Raw genomic sequence first — 14464 nt, forward strand, 5'->3', positions numbered from 1 at the left:
CAGTGTAAAGTGCTGTGTAAATGCAAGATGGCGGCAGTGGCGTTGTTGACAAGCAAGAAAACTTGATGAGGAAAGTACATTATCTCCAGAGATCCGAGTCATTGCTCCCCTCAGAAGTGTCTCCTCTCCTCTTGCCCCAACTCCCCCCTACAGCTCCAATACCTTCCAAAAGGAAGTGTGGTCAGCTTTTCCTGGCCCCCACCACTTACATCCCTTCAAGGATCCACACAAGAAGTGAATTTCTTTTTTGCTATTGCAAATGGGAATTCAGGCTTTATTGATTTCAGCCTTTTTTTTTTTTTTCTTTCCTGCTTTCAGAAACACTTCTTTCTTGAAATGTTCCTCAGATCTTCAGGTTCCCCACACCAAGGCAGTGAATGGTTTTAGACTCAGGTACCTCTGTTATCTCTAGTTACAAAGCAGGAGAATGAATCCTGAGGCATTAGCAGTAATGCGGACAGAGTCTTATGTCTCCCGGTCACTGCCACAGGCCCTTGTTATTAACAACGTTGATGGGAAACCCTGAAAGAGGGAAGCCAGTCAGGTAGACTGAATGTCATATGTTGAAACCCAGTCCCTAATGTGTGGATGTATTTGGAGGTGGGGACTTTGAGAGGTGATTTAGATCATGAAGTAGAATTTTCATAAATGGAATTAGTGCCCTTATGAAAGAGACCTCAGTGAGTTCTCTAGCTCCTTCATTCCATCATGTGAGGACACAGCAAAATAGATTACTGTCTCTGAACCAGGAAGATGGCGGTCACCAGACACCAAAACCCCAGCCTCCAGAACTATGAGAAATAAATTTCTGATGTTTATAAACCACACAGCCTATGATGTTTTTTGATTATAGAAGCCCAAACAGACTAAGACACCTTTGAGTGTCGTCTGTCCACACACACTCCCAGAGCCCTGACTGGATGCTGGGGGAAGAAGTGGATAAAGATGACCAAACCAGGATCTGCCCGCGGGAAAGGTAGCTTTCTTGAGGAAAGAAGGCTTCTATGATATAACTTTGACTGGGGGCTTAGAATATAGGAGGGAACACAGGAACAAAGTGTTTCTGAAGGACTAAAGTGGAAGAAACATTTCCTGCTGAGATTAAGGAACTCTTCATGGAAGAATGACATATGGGATTAGAGCCCTCAGTTTGGAAACATTCAGTCTTGCTGAGGACAGATAAGGAAGTATAGTTTAGTTGAGATGCAAAACTTGGACAAAAATCCCGGGTCACATCTATGCTTGAATATAGGAAACCAGAAGCCATAATTATGAATATATATTTTTGACTAATGCTAGTCCGTATTTTAAGTACTTATTTTATGTTTACTGTAATCCTTGTAACGGCTCTACAAAATAGACACGATTGTGGTGTCAATTTAAGATATGAAGAAATCAAGATCACACTATTTAAGTGTCTTATGATCTTTGGACTTATTTGTGTAGATACTGAGCTCCAGTTCAATTGATGGAGTTACATGCAAAATGCTAAAGGAACACAGAGGAAGTCCCTGCTATTGTATTCAGGAGAAGAATTATGAAGGAGGCAGGTCTTCACCAAAAGCAGAAAGAGATAGCAGAGAGAATGGAGTAGGCAACTTCTAGGTGGAAGGAATCACCACGTGCAAAGGTTGACACAATCATGGAAGTTAAGGGGAATAGGCGGAACTTCATAAAACCAAGTGTGGGGGCAAAGTGGTCCATGTCCAGTGGGACAGGGCTGTGGGATATGCAAGGCCTACCACCACACAAGTTTCCTTTGCCAGGCTATAGAATTGTGCCTTAATTCTCAAGCCAATAACGTTTTTTAAAAAGTTTTAAATGGAGGAGGGTTCTGATTGTTTTCCTTTCCCAAAGACCACTTTGGCTACAGTAAAAACTGGATGGTAAGAAGGACAGGCAGCAGGAGACAATTCGGAGACTCTTACAGAAGTCCCTATATGATGTATACAGGATCAAATGGCCTGGGGCTGATGTTTAAGAAGTTAAATGGTCCAGACTCAGTAAATGCTTAGCTGGGTTGAGTGAAAGAAGGGATAAAGTTGAGGATGACTCAAGATTTTAGGGCTTCCCTGGAGGCTCATTTGGTAGAGAATCAGCGTGCAGTGCAGAAGACCTGGGTTCAATCCCTGGGTGGGGAAGACTCCCCTGGACTGGAGGAGGGCTTGGAACCCCACTCTAGTATTCTTGCCTGGAGAATCGCATGGACAGAGGAGCCTGGCAGGCTGCAGTCCATGAGGTAAAAAAGGTTCAGATACAACTGAATGACTAAGCACAGCACAAGATTCAAAGGCATCTAGTCCTAAAGACTAGTTAGATAAAAGAGCCAGCATCCATGTTAGGAAATTCCAGTGTAAAGGTGATGTTCATAGTCTCTTAATGAGCCTCAGTGCCTCTAGTCTTTTTCTGTTTCATTTTCTATAATATCTAATTTAGAGGATTATTTTTAAGGATGCTACAATGTCCTAACAATCAAAATCCACTGTTTTCTTTTAAACATTGCCTGAGACAGAGAGAGAAAGAGAAGAGGAAGAAGAGGATAGGGGAAAGAAAGGAGGAAAGGAAAAGGAATGCTTAATTCCAATTTTAAGCAAGAGTTTGAGATTTTTATGACTGTGATTTGCTGCTGCTTGAAAGTAAAAGTAAAAAATACTATCAATTCATAGTTATAAGGTTTTAACTAGTAGCCAGGATTATTATTAGACACTCATCACAAATTGCTTAATTTAATCCTTTCATTTATCATGTAATTATCCCCATTTTTCATATGAGGACACTTATGGACAGACACCTAGAAAATAGTAATTCTAAAATTTGAACAAAGTATTTTGGCTCCAAAACCATTCTTCCACTGTGTCATGACAAATGTATTTTATAGACACACTCAAGGGACAAAGAGTCTATGTCCATCAAAGTGTGGAACTGATTTACTAAGGAACCAGAGAGAAAATGTGCCTCAGTATTCTCGTCATAACTCATGGCCCACCTCTGACAAGGTATGAGGGCTGATTGATTTTCACATGTTAACTGGATGCTCACCAGCTGTATAAATGCAATTTCTGGAACCCTAGGAGTGGTCCAAAATAGATTCCATTTTTCATTTTGTAAAACAAGAACTTGGCGACTGCACAACAGTAAATGTTGACAGTTGGGCAGCAAAGTCTTGAAGTGACAGCACAGGAAAAGCATAGTCAGTATTTTCAAAATGGCACTGGACAGGAGAGACCTGACCAAGACTGCAGTAAGTCCATCTGGACAGTGGGTCATTTTGAGGATGACTTCCTAAATGACTGTGCTCATTACTTCATTTCTTCTCCTTTGCCAGTCATGCAAAATCCTGTTTGCAGCTTGCTCTTGATGCCTTTCCTTCTTCACTTGGCTTGTAGCGGCTCCCATTGCTAATACTGGACATGCCCACCTCTTGGATGACTAACACTGTTCAGTGATCTGTTACTACTTTTCTGGCACTGATATCTGGCATGTGCTCCACATTCAGTCCTGTGCTAAGCCTGTGCAATAGAATGAGACTTTCTTTGGTGTAGGTGTATGCTGGGAGAAAATGTGGTGGGAACATAGGTTCATTGTCCAACAAACCTTTCCTGAACTTACATACAAAGCTATATATAATTATAGATCGATAGGTAGAGAGACAATAATGCCAATGAAATAAAGGTCCGTGTGAAATTATTTGGGAGGCATTAAAAAGAAAACTCAGAGCACTGAGTCATGAGAATCCCCCTTTTCAAGTCCTCCTTTTCTTTCTCCTTCAAAGTCCAACATAGATATTATCTTCTCCATGACAATATGCATGAGTGTCCTAATCAGTATGAAAGCACACTTATTAGAAACTCAACTGACTCATTTACTAAAATAACTGTGGAGTCCTGAGCCAAGCCTTGTACTATAAATTGGGGCACAGAAATGAAAAAGGCACATTTTCATCCCTCCAAGGAACCAAGCCACCTTTCATTCCCCGGCGGCTCAGACAGTAAAGAATCTGCTTGCAGTGCAGGAGACCTGGGTTCTATTCCTGGGTTGGGAAGATCCCCTAGAGAAGGGAATGGCTATCTGCTCCAGTATTCTTGCTTGGAAAAATCCATGGACAGAGGAGTCCGTGGAGTTGCAAAGAGTCGGACACAACTGAGGGACTACTAACACACACAAGGAACACGAGGAATTCTAACAGGTGAGATGTACAAATGAAAAAATAACTAAGGCTGTGGCTAGGTGTAGGGATGAATAAGCAGAGCACAGAGTATTTTTAGAGCAATGAAATGACTCTGTATACATATCATTATACATTTGTCTAAACTCATGGAGTGTACAGTGCTGAGAGTGAAGCCAAACATAAACTATGAATTTGGGGTGATTGTGATGTTTCAATGTAGGTTCACAGATTGTACAAATGTACTGCTTGGGTGAGGAAAGTTGATAATGTGGGTATATAGGAAATCTATGGGTCTTCCTAGGTAGCTCAGTGGTAAAGAATCTGCCTGCCAATGCAGAAGTAGGAAATGGCAACCCACTTCAGTATTCCAGTCTGGGAAATCCCACGGACAGCAGATCCTGGTGAGCTACAGTCCATGGGGTCACGAAAGAGTCAGATACAACTTAGCAACTAAACAACATCAAAATGAAAAATCTATATCTTCTGCTCAGTTTTGCTGTGAACCTAAACTACTCTTAAAAACATAAAGTCTTAAAAAATAAGGAAAAAATCACCAAGATAAATAAACCTTCAAGACCCCATGGTTGATGTTATGACATAGGAAGAAATGGGTTTCATTGAAGATTCAGACAAAGGCTGATAGTTTTATAGCACCTTTGCTGCCCCTTCTCCAGACACTGAGCATGTTCTTCCCTGTATAGGCAAGCAGAGAGAATCTAATGGAACTGTGGTCAAGAATCCTGAAGATGAGTCCTTCTTTCACAGCTGACCTGCTCTGGGCCTGTGGGAGAGTCACTCAACATTCTATGGTTCAGTAAAGTTGGGGTGATAATGGTAAATTAAGAATTATTGTGAATGTTCCAAAAAAAAAAAAGTATCATTTTTTGGACCTTGCCAAGCAATTGAACATGAAAGAACCCAGAGAATAGTGGTCCTGAGCTGGACTCAGAGTCAGACTACTGTCTGACTAACTGTGGGATCTCAGATATGTCGATGAAGCTCTCATGCCTTAGTTTCCTCATCTACAAAATTAAAACAGTACCTACCTGAGATGCTATGGGGAGAGCTCTTACAGTGGTGACTGGTGTGATGAGTATTCACAAATGCAGGGTGTTATAATTGCTGGTATAGTGATATCAATTATATTTAGTCCCATTGTTATTATTCTTATTATTTGCTAAAGCCCATTGGATTAAGGCATACATGCCTAATGTATTCAGACTTTTTGTTCTGCATCCTTCTGTCCTTCCTTCTGTTCTTTTCATCTGTCTTCTCCCTCCCTCCCTTCCTTTCCTTTCTCCTTTCCACAAATATAGCCTGATGTTATATTGTGCACACAGTCATGGTCTAGATATAATGAGGGACAAAATAGATTAATCAGATCACATCCTCAAGGGAAATACAGTTTTAGAGAAAATAAGGGAAAATAACAAATATAGTAAAAACCAGTGGAAAAAATGCTGACTTATCAGAGGATCAGTCAGTTCTGTTCAGTTGCTCAGTCATGTCCAACTCTTTGCAACCCCATGGACTGCAGCACGCCAGGCCTCCCTGTCCATCACCAATCCTCAGGGTTTACCCAGACTCATGTTCATTGAGTCAGTAATGCCGTCCAACCACCTCATCCTCTGTTGTCTCCTTTTCCTCCCACCTTCAATCTTTCCCAGCATCAGGGTCTTTTCCAATCAGGTGGCCAATCAGCTCTTCACATCAGGTGGCCAAAGTATTGGAGTTTCAGCTTCAACATCAGTCCCTCCAGTAAACACCCAGGACTGATCTCCCTTAGGATGGAGTGGGTGGATCTCCTTGCAGTTCAAGGGACTCTCAGGAGTCTTCTCCAACACCACAGTTCAAAAGCATCAATTCTTCGGTGTTCAGATTTCTTTATAGTCCAACTCACACATCCATATATGACTCCTAGAAAAACCATAGCCTTGACTAGATGGACCTTTGTTGGTAAAGTAATGTCTCCACTTTTTAATATGCTGTCAAGGTTGGTCATAACTTTTCGTCCAAGGAGTAAGCATCTTTGATTTCATGGCCGCGGTCACCATCTGCAGTGATTTTGGAGCCCAGAAAAATAGTCGGCCACTGTTTCCACTGTTTCCCCATCTATTTGCCATAAAGTTATGGGGCCAGATGCCATGATCTTAGTTTTCTGAATGTTGAGCTTTCAGACAACTTTTTCACTCTCCTCTTTCATTTTCATCAAGAGGCTCTTTAGTTCTTCTTCACTTTCTGCCATAAGGGTGGTGTCATCTGCATATTTGAGGTTGTTGATATTTCTCCTGGCAGTCTTGATTCCAGCTTGTGCTTCATCCAGCTCAGCATTTCTCATGATGTACTCTGCATATAAGGTAAATAAGCAGGGTGACAATATACAGCCTTGACCTACTCCTTTTCCTATTTGGAACCAGTCTGTTGTTCCATGTCCAGTTCTAACTGTTGCTTCCTGACCTGCATACAGATTTCTCAAGAGGCAGGTCAGATGGTCTGGTATTCCCATCTCCTTCAGAATTTTCCACAGTTTATTGTGATCCACACAGTCAAAGGCTTTGGCATAGTCAATAAAGCAGAAATAGATGTTTTTCTGGAACTCTCTTGCTTTCTTGATGATCCAGCAGATGTTGGCAATTTGATCTCCAAAGTCCTGCTAAATTTCTTTAGAATCCTGTAGGTGGGAGTCCTCACTTCTACCTAGAAAAAAGCAGGACTATTTCCAAGGGAAGTAGAATTGACGTAAATAATAATAATAGTGATAAATACTACTGACTTTTTTGAAAGTTTCACTGTATTAGACACTTTACATTCTCTCACTTCATCCTCCAACTGCTTATCTAACCCAACAGCTTCATCTCTTACCTACCAAGAGATACTCCCTGCTATAATCCATTTGGGCTTTGACAGAATGAAGCGCAGTATGCACATTTGAGAATGGAAAAGAAAAAGGGGAAGAGAAATTCAGTGGAGTAGTGAAGAGTAGAAATTTAAGACCCTGAAGAGTGAAAGCTTATGGTGTATCGGGAAATCATAAACTATTTCATCAAGGTGACCTGGAGGCAAATCAGGTAGGGACATGCATAGAAGCACACATGTATCAACTCTGTCCTGGGGTCTGCAATTTCTTCAGGTTAATTAACCTGGTTCTTGCTTTGGGTCTCTGAGCCACAGAGAACTTTTCTTCAATTGCCCCTTTACCAGTCCCTAGTCAAGGGCCTTTCCACAGTCATTCAACCACTCCAAACCTTCATTTTCTCCTCGGCACAAAGTGCAGAGTTATGTCTTCTTCCAGAATTGCTGTGAAGATTGAGATGAAGTATGAGGCCTGCCTGTCAGAGAGCTTGGCACATGGGAGAGAGTCAACAAATGTAAAATGTCAAATAATGCTACCGACCCGAAGGTCTGTTGTAAAGCTGATGTACCACTTAGGAGTGTGACTGACAGATGTTGGGCTCAGTAAATGTAGACACCCATCTCCCCTGAGGAGACAATGTCAAGGAGGTAGGGAAGGGCTCTCGGAGCATCTGTAGTGACTATGAGGCCCTTTGAGGAATCAGGTGCCCCCAGCAATGCCATCTTGCCCAGATATGGCAGGAGAGGAAGGACCCTTGCTGTTCCCACTGAAACCTCCCTGTCAGGACACATGTCTGTCCCCCATTCCAACCCCACACAACCTAGACTGGGAAGGAGGAGCAGCTCATGCTCTGTAAAGTTTAGTGAAACCTCCTCCTGCTGAGTGCAAATATTATGCACCTGTTCTATGTGCATACTTGGGAAGGTTCTTTTCTTTCTTTCCTTCTTCCTTTGTTGTAATTAGTTTAATATATTCAGGATTGGCATTGAACAAAGCTGTGATGTCCTTTGTACCTTACTTTGCTTGGAAAGGGAGAAAAAAGAAAAATGGATTTCTGTACTCAGTTTATGTGTTCTTCAGTCATTCTATACATCTTTAGCTAAGGTTTGATGAGTTCAAGGAACTTGATTTATTATAGTTTACAGCAGAAAAAGATGAAAGAACTTGAATTTCTGGATTGTTCACATATACTGGTCTCCATGCATGGACAGAAGAGCCTGCCAGGCTATAGTCCACAGGGTCACACAGAGTCAGACATTACTGAAGTGACTTAGCACGCACTCACGCATGCTAAGTTTTCCCATTGTCTGTCTAATTCTTACCACTCTTTGGGTAGATCAGTCAGTCAGTTCAGGCACTCAGTTATGTCTGACTTTTTGTGACTTCATGGACTGCAGCCCGCCAAGTTTCTCTATCACCAATTCCCAGAGCTTGCTCAAACTCATGTCCATTGAGTCAGTGATGCCATCCAACCATCTTATCCTCTGTCGTCCCCTTCTCCTCCTGCCTTCAGTCTTTCCCAGCATCAGGGCCTTCCCAATGAGTCAGTTCTTCACATCAGGTGGCCAAAGTATTGGAGCTTCAGCTTCAGCATCAGTACTTTCAATGAATATTCAGGACTGATTTCCTTTAGGTTTGACTGGTTTGATCTCCCTGCTGTCCAAGGGACTCTTAAGAGTCTTCTCCCACTACATAAGGGAGGGTTAAGTAGATTCCCAAAGACTTATACTGAGTAGGACACAAAGCCAGCATTCAAAAACAAGGTCTTTCTTATTCCATTGTTCATGCTACAGCCATTTTGTAGCTCTGTCTCTAAACTAACTAATTAGTTTAGGAAAGGAAACTGAGTCCCAGGAAAACAGTGCACTCAAGGGCCATACCTTGAAGCTAGTGACAAAGTTAGCACTCAAATAATGTATTTCTCACCCCTACCAGTGAACCAGTGAAGTTGCTCAGTCATGTCTGACTCTTTGCAACCCCATGAACTGTAGCCTACCAGGTCCTCCATCCATGGGATTTTCCAGGCAAGAGTACTGGAGTGGGTTGCCATTTCCTTCTCCAGGGGATCTTCCCAACCCAGGGATCAAACCCAGGTCTCCCACATTGCAGGCAGACGCTTTACCATCTGAGACACCAGGGAAGCCCTCTCACCCCTAGTCCAAAGTAATTTATTTTTATATCTGCCAACTCTTCTTTCATTCCCCCCCACCACCTCATTTTTATAAATGCTATTTTGTCTCTACAATGTACAGAGTACTGCTTGAGGTGCAATGAAAGATACAACAGTGAAAACTAACATAAACCCTGGCCTTAACCAACTGAAAGTCTGGGCAGAAAAATATTAGCACATTAATCATATAAATGAGGAAATAAAAGTTTTAAAACACTAGTGCCCTGAGAAAGGTACAAAAGCTTTTTAAGAGAGACACCAATGAAAATATATTAGGGTGTCTCTTGAGAAAGTGGTTGAGGCTACTTTATATTAGATGACCAGGGAAGGTCTCTTTGAGAAGGTGACCTTTAGTCTAGTGCAACAGTTCTAAAGCAGAATGGAATGAAGGCAAGTGGACTGGAGTCCAGTGGGCAAGGGAGAGTCACTGGAGATATTAGAGAGATGGGTCAGGTAAGGATACTCAGTTTTATTACAAAAAATGGGAAGTGTTTGTGGAAAATACACAGAGTGTTCACAAGGTCATTCTACTGCTATGCAGTGAATGGATTATAAACGGGCAAGTATGGAATCAGGGGAAGAATAAGGCCAGTGTGCTTGTCCCAAGGAAAGAGGATGGTGGTTGAGAGTTGGAGTGAAGATGGAGAACAGTGAACATATTCAAGATGGGGTCAGTATGCAAGTATGTAAGCCCGTGAGGGTAAGAATGTTTGTGTTTTGTTAGTATCTGTATCCTTAGTGCCTACTTGGTTTTCAATAAATATTGACTGAGGAAGTAAATTAATTGAAAGTATAGTATCTTAGCTGACTCAGGCTAGTGCAGTGAAATGACATAGGTTGGGTGGCTTAAACAACAACATTTTAACAACAAATAAACAACAAAAACAAGTAAACAACATTTATTCCTCATAATCCCAGAGGTTGGGAAATCCAAGATCAAGGTGCCAGTAGATTCTGTGGTGAGAATTCTCTTCCTGATTTGCCAATAGCCACCTACTTTCTGTATCTTGACATTCCAGAGAGAGAGAAAAAGAGAAAGAAAACCTGTCTCCTCTTCCTCTCTTTATGGGAACATTAATTTCATCACAAAGGCTTTATCCTCATGACCTCATGCATACATGCTAAGTCTCTTCAATCATGTCTGACTCTTTGCCACCCTATGGACTATAGCCCTCCAGGCTCCTCTGTCCATGGGATTCTCCAGGAAAGAATACTGGAGAGGGTCTCCATACTCTCCTCCAGGGGATCTTCCTGACCCAGAGATCAAACTTAGGTCTCTTGTATCTCCTGCATTGACAAGCAAGTTCTTACCACTAGCACCACCTGGGAAGCACCCCCACCACCACACCGCCCTGTGACCTCATCTAACTCTAAATATCTCAGAGATCAGAGGTCCCCCTTCCAAATACCATCACACTGAGCATTAGGACTTCAACGAATTTTGAGGAGACAGACACTCGATTGATACCATGGAAAGAAAGAAAAAATGTGACATCAAGAACAATTCAGGTACATGTAATCAGCTAGGTAAATGGTTGTGCCATTTACTAAGGATTTGGAAGTTACTGGGAACACAGGCAGGAGCTGTTAGTGATTCTGTCAAGTCTGAGATGCATTTTAGACATTCAAGTGGAGCTATCAAGCAAGCATCCAGTATACCAGTCCTCAGGAGAGAATTCGTTTAGAAGCTATAGTCACATAGAGATGATTTAAATTCATAGGCTTATACAAGATCACCGAAGGAGAGAGTGTGGATAGAGAAGAATAGAATTCTCCAGAGCCAGGAGACTTCTATTAGTACTTGTAGGTCAAACAGAGTTAGGAGCTGGGAAAGGTTTGAAAATGCAAGGAGGGCTACTCCATTTTCTGAGATGATGCTTAGTGGTCATGGAAGTGATTTTAATATTGCTGCTACCATAGAGGCAATAGCAGTCAATATCATCATCATAATATTGCCTACATTAATTGAGCACTTACTCTATCAGGCACAGTTCAAATGATGTATGTATTTACACATTTAATTATCGTAAGACATCTAAGAGAGATGGTACAATTGTTATGCTCACTTTTCAGAGGGCAGAATCAAGACATTGAAGGATTAGGTAACTTTCCCAAGGTCACACAGCTGTTAAGGTAGCAACACTGGGACATAAAGCCAAAGGTCTACTATCTCCAGAGCCCACCCACTTAACTCTTATCCTGTAAAACATAGGAAGAGGAGGGACACTAGAATGGTGACGGGAACAGAGGCTGAGAACAGCCACAAAGAAGGTGCTGCATCATCGGTGAGTTCAAAGGACTGATGGGGAAGCGGGTAGCTGACAGCGGTCGGAAAGAGGGCAGGTGACATGATCTAATCCTTTCAGGTTCAAAGGAGTCATGTTTCTGAAGGAGGAGGAAAAGGGAAATATTTGGAAGAGTGGAGTGAAAGAAGGACATCCAAGACCCAGTTCTTGACCTTGGGAATAAATGCGAATATAGCCACACTAAAGATGGTTCTGGGGAAAGCAGTGAGCCAGTGAACCAGTGAAGTTGCTCAGTCGTGTCTGACTCTTTGCGACCGCATGGAGTGTAGCCTACCAGGCTCCTCCATCCATGGAGTTTTCTAGGCAAGAATACTGGGGTGGGTTTCCATTTCCTTCTCCAGAGGATCTTCCCACCCCAGGGATTGAACCCAGGTCTCCCGCATCACAGGCAGGCGCTTTACCATCTGAACTACCAGGGAAGCCCAGGGAAAACAGTGCTAGTAGATAAAACAAGAGATGAATGGAATGAGAACTTTGAGAAAGTAGTCTAAACAATTAGAGAAGCATGCTGCTGCCTGAATATGGGTCCAAGAATGCACAATGGAAAACTTAAGTGATTGTAGAACTTGGGGTAGAGTTGGGGTGCTCTGGTGATAGCAGACGCAAAGAAGAAAAGAGGGCAGATAAATGCTGTCAGTGGTCCTGACAGTATCAAGAAGGAGGAGGATGATTGTTTAACTTGGAAAGTGTAGGGAAAATCTTCCCTCTAGCAGCTCTTGCAGCTGTGATAGCCCAGTGGATGAGAGAAGTCCCCTCCTGAACATACTGCTTTCTTAGGAAGCTAGGAGCCTCAGAAGCCAATGAGGTTCTCCTCCCTTCCAGTCAAAACAAGAGTGTGCTAACTCCACAGGGGCTAGGGCAGGACCAAAGGTTGGAGCAGGGTGATGTGTTGGGCAGGACATTGAAATGATCTGTTCTCTCCTGTAGTAAGTGATGGTTGGAAGGGAGGAAACACACCCATCTTTACCAGTTTATGACCTCAGAGTGTGTGCTGAACACTGTCAGTTTTAGTACTTTGTTGCATAGGCACGGTATAGATCCTGAATACAGACTGGCAAACATCCTTCTGATTAGGTTTATTCCCGACCTCTCTGCAGGCATATGATATTGTACATGATAGTAGAATCACTGGAGGCTTAGGAGCCAGATCCTCCTGGGTTTGACTTCCTTTTCTGGTCCTTATGAGTTAGGTAGGTGGCTGTAGCAGACCCTGATGTCCCCTGCTTTCCTTCCATCTTTTAGGCCTCACTGCTTCTGTGGGTACCCACTGACTCCAGACCACTGTATGTGCATTTCTTTGAAACACAATTTTCCCTAAAGTATAAAAAGGAACACTCTGCCCAGGCTTTTGGCAGACTAGAAGGGGCAAGAAGCTACGTCTCTGGGAGCAACACTTAAGCAGTGGTTGTCCGAGGTTTATGAATGATACTCCAACTGCCATATCCCTCAGATGGGACAACCCAGTGAAACCAGAGTTTCACCGCTGGATGGAGCTCCAGTGAGTCCCAGTGGACCTTGGTGACAGATCTTGGTGACAGCTGGCTTCATAAAGTGCTTTTCATCAATGCCTTCCTCCCTTGTCTGCCTTCTCCATTTCTGCAGAGGTTTTCTGCAAAATAATCCACCTGTAATCAGCTCCTTGTCTCAGCATCTGCCCTGGGGAACCCAAACATGAACACTGGCTTTTCAAGTCACCTGAATTCTTTGAGCCCCAGTTTTCTTCTCTGAAAAATACCTAGTGGTATTTTTTTTTTTTAAATAAGATCATTTCAGAGAAAGACTATGAATAAATCACTCAGCATACTCCGTGGCACAGGCCGGTATTAGGTCAGGATGAGATTCCTCCTTTTCCCCACCCACCTCACACCCCTCAGCAGGCCTCGCAGCAGCAGAGGCAGGCAGTTGGCAGGAGAGGTCACCTAGTCCACAGTAACTGCAAAGATAGCTTTACCCACCTTGCCACAACCCTGAGCTTCCGGGTCTTAGTAATGGGGAATTTGGCAGGGTAAACTTAAAGTACTTGATAGGCTTGTGTTGACTGAAAGTTGGTTTATAATAACAAATAATGAAATAGTTTAACTTAACATGTGCTCAGTAGCTCAGTCATGTGTGATTCTCTGGGACCCTGTGGACTTTAGTCCACCAGGCTCTTCTGTCCATGGGATTTCCCAGGCAAGATTACTGGAACAGGTTGCCATTTCCTCTTTCAAGGGATCTTCCTGACCCAGGGATCAAATCTGTGTCTCTTGTGTCTCCTGCATTGGCTAGTGTATTCTTTACCAATTGCGCCACCTGGGAGAGAGTTTAACTTAATAATATTTTAATTAATGTTGATCCTTTAAAGCAATTATTAATTAAATCATAATAATTAAAAAATTTGCCTTTGTAGTGTTTGACACTGTACCAAGCACATAGGAAATAAAGGAAGTATTATCTGCCTACAGTAACCACAGGGACATGTGGGAAGAGAAGATTCTCTTTGTACCTGGATAGTAGCTACTGGTGCTTTTTACAGAAAGGATATTGTCTTAGGTTGAGGAATTTGGTTTCCTGAAGGTAGAATTTTTTTTTTTTTTAAATAAAAGTGTTGCTTAAGGCCCATCCTGCCAGTCAAAATATCAGAAATGAGCCATAAACAGTCAAGGGAGTTGTGTAGCTGATATGTTTATAGAGCCTGAAACTATGGTATAATGAGCTATTTTATCTAAATCTCTTCTAACTGTGGAGCTGGACATTTTCAAAGGCCAGTGTCACCTCTCAGGAATGCAGGAATGAGTCTCTTTTCCCTCATTTCTTTGTTATTGAGGCAATTTGCATAAAAATGGAATTCCTATTCCTTCTCTGCTTCTTGGGCTTGTTTTCTTCTGCAGCAGAAAGTTACACCCTGGCAAGACAGCTGCAGGCATTCATAATTAAAAGTAAGCAGGGACTTAAAAGAATTCACTGCAATTAAAAGAGTAACCTCT

The sequence above is a fragment of the Cervus canadensis genome, chromosome 29 (assembly GCF_019320065.1).
Source record: "Cervus canadensis isolate Bull #8, Minnesota chromosome 29, ASM1932006v1, whole genome shotgun sequence".
In the NCBI taxonomy this organism is placed as follows: Eukaryota; Metazoa; Chordata; class Mammalia; order Artiodactyla; family Cervidae; genus Cervus; species Cervus canadensis.